Raw genomic sequence first — 10,420 nt, forward strand, 5'->3', positions numbered from 1 at the left:
GCTCGAAGGGCTGAATGGCCTCCTCCTGCACCTATTGTCTATTGTCTATTGACGATGTGTCGATGGATCAAGGCCCTCCCACTGCACTGAAAGAGTAGACAGCAGAAGAGTGGAGGGGCGGCGCGGTGGCGCAGCGGTAGAGTTGCTGCCTTACAGCACCGGAGCCCCAGGTTCGATCCTGGCTATGGGTGCTGTCTGTACGGAATTTGTACGTTCTCCCCGTGACCAGGAGGGTTATCTCTGGGTGCTCCGTTTTCTTTCCACGCTCCAAAGACGGACAGGTTTGTAGGCTAAATGGCTTCTGTAAAATTGTAAATTGTCCCTAGTGTGTAGGATAGTGGGATCTCCGGTCGGCACGGACCTGGTGGGCCGAAGGGCCTGTTTCCTCGCTGCACCTATAAAGTCTAAAGTTGGACTTCTTTATCAAGACGGTGAGGGAGTGGGATATCAGCTCTGCTGACTGGCCTGGTTTGGGGATGAATCCTATCGCCCATGGGATTTTAAAATTGGACGCATCACAAAATTGTTGCTATTGAGCTGGACAATCCAGAGGATTGGTCCAAAGATGTGCAAATGCAGGTTTGAATATCACTGTGGCAGCTGGAGAATTCAAACTCAGAAAAATGAAACTAAAATTGCATTGCAGGGGGTTGCTTTCCTTGCAAGAGGCTGAGGGGGTCCCAATGGGGGGTGCACAACATTATCAGGGACTTAGGTAGGGTGGATGGTGAGAAACATTCTCTGTAATAGAGAGGTCAAAAACAGAGAGCATCGGGTTTAAGATGAGGTGTAAGAGGGCGTGAAGGTAATGTAAGAATTATTTATCCCAGATTTGGTTGTTATCTGGAAAGCACTGTCTGAGAAGGTGCTCGACATAGGTACTCTCACAACATATTAACTGTATCAGGATGAGTAAAGTCATGGTCCTAGAGTCATAGAGTGATACAGCGTGGAAACAGGCCCTTTGGCCCAACTTGCCCACACCGGCCAACATGTCCCAGCTACACTCGTCCCACCTGCCTGCGCTTGGTCCATATCCTTCCAAACCTGCCCTATCCATGTACCTGTCTAACTGTTTCTTGAACATTGGGACACAGCTACTCTACTACTGCCTCAACTACTTCCTCTGGCAGCTCGGTCCATGCACCCACAGCCCTTTGTGTGAAAAAGTTACCCCTCAGATTCCTATTGAATCTTTTCCCCTTCACCTTAAACCTATGTCCTCTGGTCCTTGATTCACCTACTCCGGGCAAGAGACTGTGCGTCCAGAGTAACTCTTCATTGTCTCCCCCCCCCCCCCCCACCCTGTGACCACCTTCAGTGCTTCCATTGCCATAATTCCTTATTGCCATTGTTGCCGATAATTTGGAGAAGAGTTTCAGATAAATTCAGGTAAATGAGTCTGAAAATGAAACGTCACCTATCCATTTTCTCCAGGCATGTTGCTTGATCCACTGTGTCACTCCAGCATTCTGTGTCTACCTTTGGTATAAACCAGCATCTGCATTTAGAGTTATAGAGTCCTGAAGTGATATAGCATGGAAACGGGCCCTTCGGCCCAACTTACCTACACCGGCCAACAAGTCCCAGCCACGCTAGTCCCACCTGCCCACGCGTGGTCCATATCCCTCCAAATTGGTCCTATCCATGTACCTGTCTAACTGTTTCTTAAACGCTGGGATAGTCCCAGCCTCAACTACGTCCCCAGGCAGCTTTTGTTCCATTCCTCGGCACGGTGGCGCAGCGATAGTGTTGCTGCCTTACAGCGAATGCAGCGCCGGAGACTCAGGTTCGATCCTGACTACGGGCACCGTCTGTACGGAGTTTGTACGTTCTCCCCGTGACCTGCGTGGGTTTTCTCCGAGATCTTCGGTTTCCTCCCACACTCCAAAGACGTACAGGTATGTAGGTTAATTAGCTGGGCAAATGTAAAAATTGTCCCTAGTGGTGGTAGGATAGTGTTAGTGCGCGGGGATCGCTGGGCGGCGCGGACCCGGTGGGCCGAAGGGCCTGTTTCTGCGCTGTATCTCTAAATCTAAAAAAAAAAACACCACCCTTTGTGTGAAAAGTTTACCCCTCAGTTTCCTATTAAATCTTTTCCCCTTCACCTTAAACCTTTTTTCCTCTGCTCCTCGATCCACCTAATCTGGGCAAGAGACTCTGTGCATCTACCCGATCTGTTCCTCTCATAATTTTATACACCTCTAAAGAGATCAACCCTCATCCTCCTGCACTCCAAGGAATAGAGTCCCAGCCTACTCAACTTCTCCCGATAGCTCAAAGTACTTGAATGACAGAGGCCTTGGAAGCAAAGGTAAAATAAGGTAAATGGGATTAGTATAACTGATGTTCAGCATGGACACTGGGCTGAAGGTTCTTTTAGACAATAGACAATAGACAATAGGTGCAGGAGTAGGCCATTCAGCCCTTCGAGCCAGCACCGCCATTCAATGCGATCATGGCTGATCACTCTCAATCAGTACCCCGTTCCTGCCTTCTCCCCATACCCCCTCTATCCAGCTCTCTCTTGAAAGCATCCAACGAACTGGCCTCCACTGCCTTCTGAGGCAGAGAATTCCACACCTTCACCACTCTCTGACTGAAAAAGTTCTTCCTCATCTCCGTTCTAAATGGCCTACCCCTTATTCTTAAACTGTGGCCCCTTGTTCTGGACTCCCCCAACATTGGGAACATGTTTCCTGCCTCTAATGTGTCCAATCCCCTAATTATCTTATATGTTTCAATAAGATCCCCCCTCATCCTTCTAAATTCCAGTGTATACAAGCTGTACCACTCTATCACTCTATAATTCTATAAATAGTCTCACCAGCTATTCGGTGCAAGGACAAATAAGGATGATCGAGAAATTTCCCCTTGCCTGCGTCGTTCATAAGCTGTGAGCAGATAAGGAAAATAATTGCTGCCTTTGTATTCTGACTTCAATGGACCTGCACATCAGGAGGAATGTTATAATGGCAAACTGTAGAGTTGCTCCCATTCCGTCCGAATTGACCAAGGTCACATTTCTCGATCAATATCAGTGTCTATTACGCGGCGTTAAGCAACATTTCAAAGTCCAATGTATGCATAACTGGGCCGTTTGTTCATTTGCCAACCACTGCTCTCGATTTGCATTACAAGAGAACTTGACGCGAATCAGAATTACAGTCACATAATTTACCTGAGCTGCTCATACATCTGGCCCTCTCTACCCGCAACCCAAAACGCCGCGTTTTGTTCCAATGTTTTTCTAAAGAAGCCATGCAGATTTTTATCTCCATTGTCGCACAAAACCAACTGAGGCCAAAAAAAAAAGGGAAGGAGTAGTTAAAAAAAAAAACCATGAGTGCTATTTGCTAATTGTCCTTTCCTGCTGCTGTAGCCATAGCAATCCCGGCTGCCCAACACCGCTGCTTTGTGGCAGTCAAGCACCGCGCACACTACAGCCTTTCAGTCACTGTGAATGACCCCGGAACAAAAATAAAAGCAGAATAGAAAGCATTCAGCCCCAACTTGTGGGATCAACTCAATGCAGTACCTTTCAGTGGCATTTTAAAAATAGCAGCTCGTTTAATTCTGAACAAAGGACAAGGGTGGGGTGGGGGTGGGGGTGGGGGTGGGGGTAGGATAGTGGTTGGGGAATAAACGACGAGAAGGGGAATGGGCACTTTGAACCAAAACCCAGGATCCCAGCAATGCGTGGGTTAACAAGTGATGAGGCAGGAGACATTGTTCCCAATGTTGGGGGAAATCCAGAACCAGGGGCCACAGTTTAAGAATAAGGGGTAGGCCATTTAGAACGGAGATGAGGAAAAACTTTTTCAGTCAGACAGTTGTGAATCTGTGGAATTCTCTGCCTCAGAAGGCAGTGGAAGCCAATTCTCTGAATGTTTTCAAGAGAGAGCTAGATAGAGCTCTTAAGGATAGCGGAGTCAGGGGGTATGGGGGGAAGGCAGGAACGGGGTTCTGATTGAGAATGATCAGCCATGATCACATTGAATGGTGGCGTTGGCTCGAAGGGCCGAATGGCCTACTCCTGCACCTATTGTCTGTTGTCTATTGTCTATTTAGCGCTCGACGGCATTGGGCCTGTACTCGCTGGAGTTTTGGAAGTATAAGGGGGGAGGGGGGGGGACCTCATTGAAACTTACCAAATAGTGAAAGGCTTGGATAGAGTGGATGTGGAGAGATTGCTTCCACTAGTTGGAGAGTCTAGAACGAGAGGTCCTAGCCTCAGAATGATACGATGTTCCTTTTGGACAGGGATGAAGAGGAATTTCTTTAGTTGAATGGGTGGTGAATCTGCGGAATTCTTTGCCACATTAGGCTGTGGAGCCCAAGTCAATGAATATTTTTTAAGGCAGAGATAGACATAATCTTGACCCGAAACGTCACCCATTCCTTCTGTCCAGAGATGCTGCCTGACGCGCTGAGTTACCCCAGCTTTTGTGTCTATCTGCAAGATATATATACGTCCGTGTAGGAAGGAACTGCAGAAGCTGGCTTAAACCAAAGATAGACACATTCATTCATTTCTTCTATATCTCGCTAAATCACCGTCTATATCTCTCGTTTCCCTTTCCCCTGACTCTCAGTCTGAAGAAGGGTCTCAACCTGAAACGTCACCCATTCCTTCTCTCCAGAGATGCTGCCTGACCTGCTGAGTTACTCCAGCTTTTTGTGTCTCTTACATATATATCAGTGTGTGTGTGCATATATATATTTTTAATATATATATTTATCTATATATATTTGCAAATTATACATACTTAAAAATATACTTACAAATTATACATACTTATTATATATATTATAAAATATATACATACTTACAAATTATACCTCCTTAAAAAGTATATATATATATATGTTTGTGTGTGTATGTGTGTGCATATTACATTATTAACATACATACAAAGCATATATATACACACACACACACACACACACACACACGTGTTAATGTGCAGGGATCGCTGGTTGGTGCAGACTCAGTGGGCCGCAGGGCCTGTGTCCACTCTATATCTCTAAACTAAACTATAGAAGGGTCTCGACCCGAAACGTCACCCATTCCTTCTCTCCCGAGATGCTGCCTGACCTGCTGAGTTACTCCAGCATTTTGTGAATAAATCGATTTGTACCAGCATCTGCAGTTATTTTCTTATACTTCTTAAACTATATATATATATACACACACATACATTTATATATATACATACATTTTAAGTGTGTATAATTTATAAGTATGTATATGTATATTTTAACACACACACGCGCACACACACACACACACACACACACACACACACACACACACACACACACACACACACACACTGTATGTATGTTAATGATGTAAGTATGTGAGAATCTGCCAAATCAGTAGTTCAACATTCAGTGAGAAAATTATAACGTAATTAACAGGGAGGCCTCCAGATTGAATCATCTTACATTTGCATAGATTTGTGCTATGACTTACAAAAAGCATCATGCTCTGATGGGTCTTTGAGAAATATATGTTGAAGGCCTCCTGCACAGATTTGCAGGGTTGGAGATCACTGCCAATTGATTTATCTTCCTCACGGTGTACTGGCTTTTGGAGAAGCATGAGTTACTGTTCACGTCACAACAGTAATCACTTTATCTTTTCATCAAGGCCAATTTGCAGTGAAGTGTGCAGTGTCCAATTTGCAGTGAATATTGGGAAAAAGCAGGAGCGGGGTACTGATTGTGGATGATCAGCCATGATCACATTGAATGGCGGTGCTGGCTCAAAGGGCCGAATGGCCTCCTCCTGCACCTATTTTCTATGTTTCTATGTGTAATGGAAAACATCATTCGCCTGCTTGTAGACATAGAAACATAGAAGATAGGTGCAGGAGGAGGCCATTCGGCCCTTCGGCCCTTCGAGCCAGCACCGCCATTCATTGTGATCATGGCAGATCGTCCCCAATCAATACCCCGTGCCTGCCTTCTCCTCATATCCCCTGACCGTGCAGCCGGACACACTTCCAACTCCATCTTTAAACTTGCTGATGACACCACCGTTGTTGGACGGATTACAGATAACGATGAGTCCGCATATGGGAGGGAGATCCATCGCGTGATTATAGACAATAGACAATAGACAATAGATGCAGGAGGAGGCCATTCAGCCCTTCGAGCCAGTACCGCCATTCAATGTGATCATGGCTGATCATTCTCAATCAGTACCCCGTTCCTGCCTTCTCCCCATACCCCCTGACTCCGCTATCCTTAAGAGCTCTATCTAGCTCTCTCTTGAATGTATTCAGAGAATTGGCCTCCACTGCCCTCTGAGGCAGAGAATTCCATAGATTCACAACTCTCTGTCTAAAAAAGTTTTCCCTCATCTCTGTTCTAAACGGCCTACCCCTTATTCTTAAACTGTGGCCCCTGGTTCTGGACTCCCCCAACATTGGGAACATGTTTCCTGCCTCTAACATGTCCAACCCCTTAATAATCTTATACGTTTCGATAAGTTTCCCTCTCATCCTTCTAAATTCCAGTGTATACAAATCTAAAATCCAGTGTATACAGTGTATACAGTCACTTCCTTCAGCCTATCTTTCTCAAAAATTGGACTCTGGCCTCAGCTCCCAGCTGCCCGCAGGGAGAAATAATTGGATGAATTATTTCAAAAATCATAACTATCCTTTTTTTTTTTGTGCTAAAAAGATATTAAGGGCCTGGGAAGCGATGGAGGAGAATGGAATTTAGATACAGATCAGACACGAGCCAATTGGCTTGAGGGGCTGACAGCTCACACTGAGTTCACATCATTTTCTTGCCGGATGATTAAACGTGTAACGAGCTAATTAGACAACATTTAGATCAATTTCTACATGTTACTCATCGAATGTGGGAAGAACCACTGAAGTGTATAAAGTACAAGGAGATTATTTGGCAAACAGTTGATGGGAGGTAGACATTAAGGAATTGTTAAACCATGGCAGCTTGATTAAAATTAGACAGCGACTTTTCATCTGCATAGAGAACTGTAGGTTCTTAATTGTGTTTACTCACGTCTGTTTTTTTTCCCTCAATTATTTAAACAATTATTTAGACAATAGATAATAGACAATAGGTGCAGGAGGAGGCCATTCGGCCCTTCGAGCCAGCACCGCCATTCAATGTGATCATGGCAGATCATTCTCAATCAGTACCCCGTTCCTGCCTTCTCCCCATACCCCCTGATTCCGCTATCCTTAAGAGCTCTATCTAGCTCTCTCTTGAATGCATTCAGAGAATTGGCCTCCACTGCCTTCTGAGGCAGAGAATTCCACAGATTCACAACTCTCTGACTGAAAACGTTTTTCCTCATCTCAGTTCTAAATGGCCTACCCCTTATTCTTAAACTGTGGCCCCTTGTTCTGGACTCCCCCAACATTGGGAACATGTTTCCTGCCTCTAACGTGTCCAACCCCTTAATAATCTTATACGTTTCGATAAGATCCCCTCTCATCCTTCTAAATTCCAGTGTATACATTTAAATGTAAACAAGGTGGTTTCATTTTTTCCAAAGTCAGTGTACCCTAAATGAGACTGGGATTCCAAAGTAGATTGCAATGTCTTTTTGTTTCTGCACAGTTCCCACGTGGGTGTGTTTGCATGTGGAATGTATAGAGGGAGTGGGTAACGTTGACGATCAGATTAAAAGCTGAGGATGCCTTTTATTCTGAGGCTGTGCCCTCTGGACTTAGACTCTCCCACTAGTGGAAACATCCTCTCCACATCCACTATCCAAGCCTCACCTTCACACACGTAACTGTCATCTGTGAAGAAGGGTCTTGACCCAAAACGTCACCCATTCCTTCTATCCAAAGATGCTTTATGTGTCTATCTTCTGTAATCTCTTTCAGGTTTGGCCTCTAGTTCAATCAAGAAAAGCCTATGCCTTGGTTGTCAAACCCCTCTCCTTAAAACTCTGCCTCTCTCCCATTTCTTTCTCCTCCAAAGCGCTCCAGTAAAGGTACTGCCTTAACTAAATATTTGGTTATGCACTCTAATATATCTTTTTACAGATCAATTACAATCCTTTGTCTTTTCACACTGCCATCGAGAACCTAGGGGCATTTTACTGCATTGACCGTGCTACATTTGCTGTCAATGGTTTGTATCCTTGCACTTTGAGATGAGATGATGCCATACAAGTCTACAGGCTACAAATGGGGCACCCAGTCAAGGGCAGTGATTGCAAAGGAAGGAACTGAAGTTGCTGGTTCACACCGGAGATAGACACAAAATGCTGGAGTAACTCAGCGAGACAGTTTGTCTATCTCCTGTGATGGAGACGGTGAGATCAGGAAACAGTAGGGAAATGTCGGAGATGGTCCAAGTAAATTTGAGTTCTCTCTCCATCCGCCCCCCCCCTTCCCAGTTCTCCGACCAGTCTGGCTGTCCCTCTGATTACAGTGTATCTCTGTGTGTTTTGTTCTCACCTTCTCCTAGATGATAATGGTCTATTCTACATTTTCCTTGGTCTGCATCTCTTTTGATCTCTTACACTTCCTTATCTCTGTGACTCCCTCTCCCCTGACACTCAGTCTGAAGAAGGGTCTCGACCTGAAACGTCACCCATTCCTTCTCTCCAGAGATGCTGCCTGTCCCGCTGAGTTACTCCAGCATTTTTGCGTCTATCTACGGTTCCTGCGATTGGCGGCTGTTTGTGTTATGATATTACTCACTCACGAGGGAGAGAGTGCCGATTAGGAGAAGGGGAGATGCAACGAGACCTGGGTGTCGTGGTACCCCAGTCATTGAAAGTAGGCATGCAGGTGCAGCAGGCAGTGAAGAAAGCGAATGGTATGTTGGCATTCATAGCGAGGGGATTTGAATATAGGAGCAGGGAGGTTCTGCTGCAGTTGTACAGGGCATTGGTGAGACCACACCTGGAGTATTGCGTACAGTTTTGGTCTCCTAATCTGAGGAAATACATTCTTACCATAGAGGGAGTACAGAGAAGGTTCACCAGATTGATTCCTGGGATGGCAGGACTTTCATATGAAGAAAGACTGGATGGACTCGGCTTGTACTCGCTGGAATTTAGAAGATTGAGGGGGGATCTTATAGAAACTTACAAAATTCTTAAGGGGTTGGATAGGCTAGATGCAGGAAGATTGTTCCCGATGTTGGGGAAGTCCAGAACAAGGGGTCACAGTTTAAGGATAAGGGGGAAGTCTTTTAGGACCGAGATGAGAAAGTTTTTTTTCACACAGAGTGGTGAATCTGTGGAATTCTCTGCCACAGAAGGTAGTTGAGGCCAGTTCATTGGCTATATTTAAGAGGGAGTTAGATGTGGCCCTTGTGGCTAAAGGGATCAGGGGGTATGGAGAGAAGGCAGGTACGGGATATTGAGTTGGATAATCAGCCATGATCATATTGAATGGCCTACTCCTGCACCTATTTTCTATGTTTCTATGTTTCTAACACGCGCACACAAAGGCCTTCCAATTTCTGTAGCTAAGCAGTAATTAAAAACAAATTCTTTTGTTCCTGCGTTGCCCCTCAGATATGCTGAGAGCTTGTCACAGTTTAAACATCCAGTCGTAATGCAACTGCAGTTCAAAGATTAACAGGTTGTTAAATAAACCATTCCTGCATTCTCTTGTCTGATTCTTCGTGTTATTAAATGTTGGAATAATCCTGTGAGCCAGCCTAAAGCAGGAGACCCTATCTTATCTCAGATAATCTCTCCAGCGCTAAAATACATAAGTACTTTCGGCCACGGCAACGGGATTTTTCTTTATATTGATCGGTGAGTCCTTGAGTGGTATCATCAACCCTCATAAAGATGAGCCAAGGTTGAAAGGTCTTTCATCTGTAGAAATTGCACCTCGATTCTCAGTCTTTTAACGGATTCAAGCAAAGGAGTGAGTTATCATTCAGCTGACGGTCCCCTGGGAGGAGGCTGTGGACGAGGCACATGAAAGGAAAAGGCTGAGATATGTGCAGGATACCTTGCGTTAGAGGCAGAGGAGCGAGGTTGGAGTGTAAGGGTGCGTCCAGTGGAGGTGGGGTGCAGAGGCTTTGTGGCCGGTTCTACCGCAAGGCTCCTGAGGGAAGTAGGAGTCAGAGGGCAGGCCCAAAGGAAAGCAACCAAGGAACCTGCCAATGCCGCCGGACGGAGCAGTCACTGGCTGTGGCTGAAAAGAAGAGGTGCTGCCTGGGCTGCCGTGACCATCTAGAGGCTAACCAGAAGGCACACACCCAGGTCTGATCACCCCGCCTGCGGTGGGCCTGCCTCGACTGAGGGCGTCTTGTGATAAAAGGCCGAAACGCCCAGTGACGTCGAGGTACACAACTGAATGGTAGCAACATCACCTAGTGGTCACCCCCAAGAACAACACCATGCAAGTCTATTGTATGGCCAGCGATCCCCGCACATTAACACCACCAGGGA

The sequence above is a fragment of the Rhinoraja longicauda genome, chromosome 2, assembly GCF_053455715.1.
Source record: "Rhinoraja longicauda isolate Sanriku21f chromosome 2, sRhiLon1.1, whole genome shotgun sequence".
Taxonomy (NCBI): domain Eukaryota; kingdom Metazoa; phylum Chordata; class Chondrichthyes; order Rajiformes; family Arhynchobatidae; genus Rhinoraja; species Rhinoraja longicauda.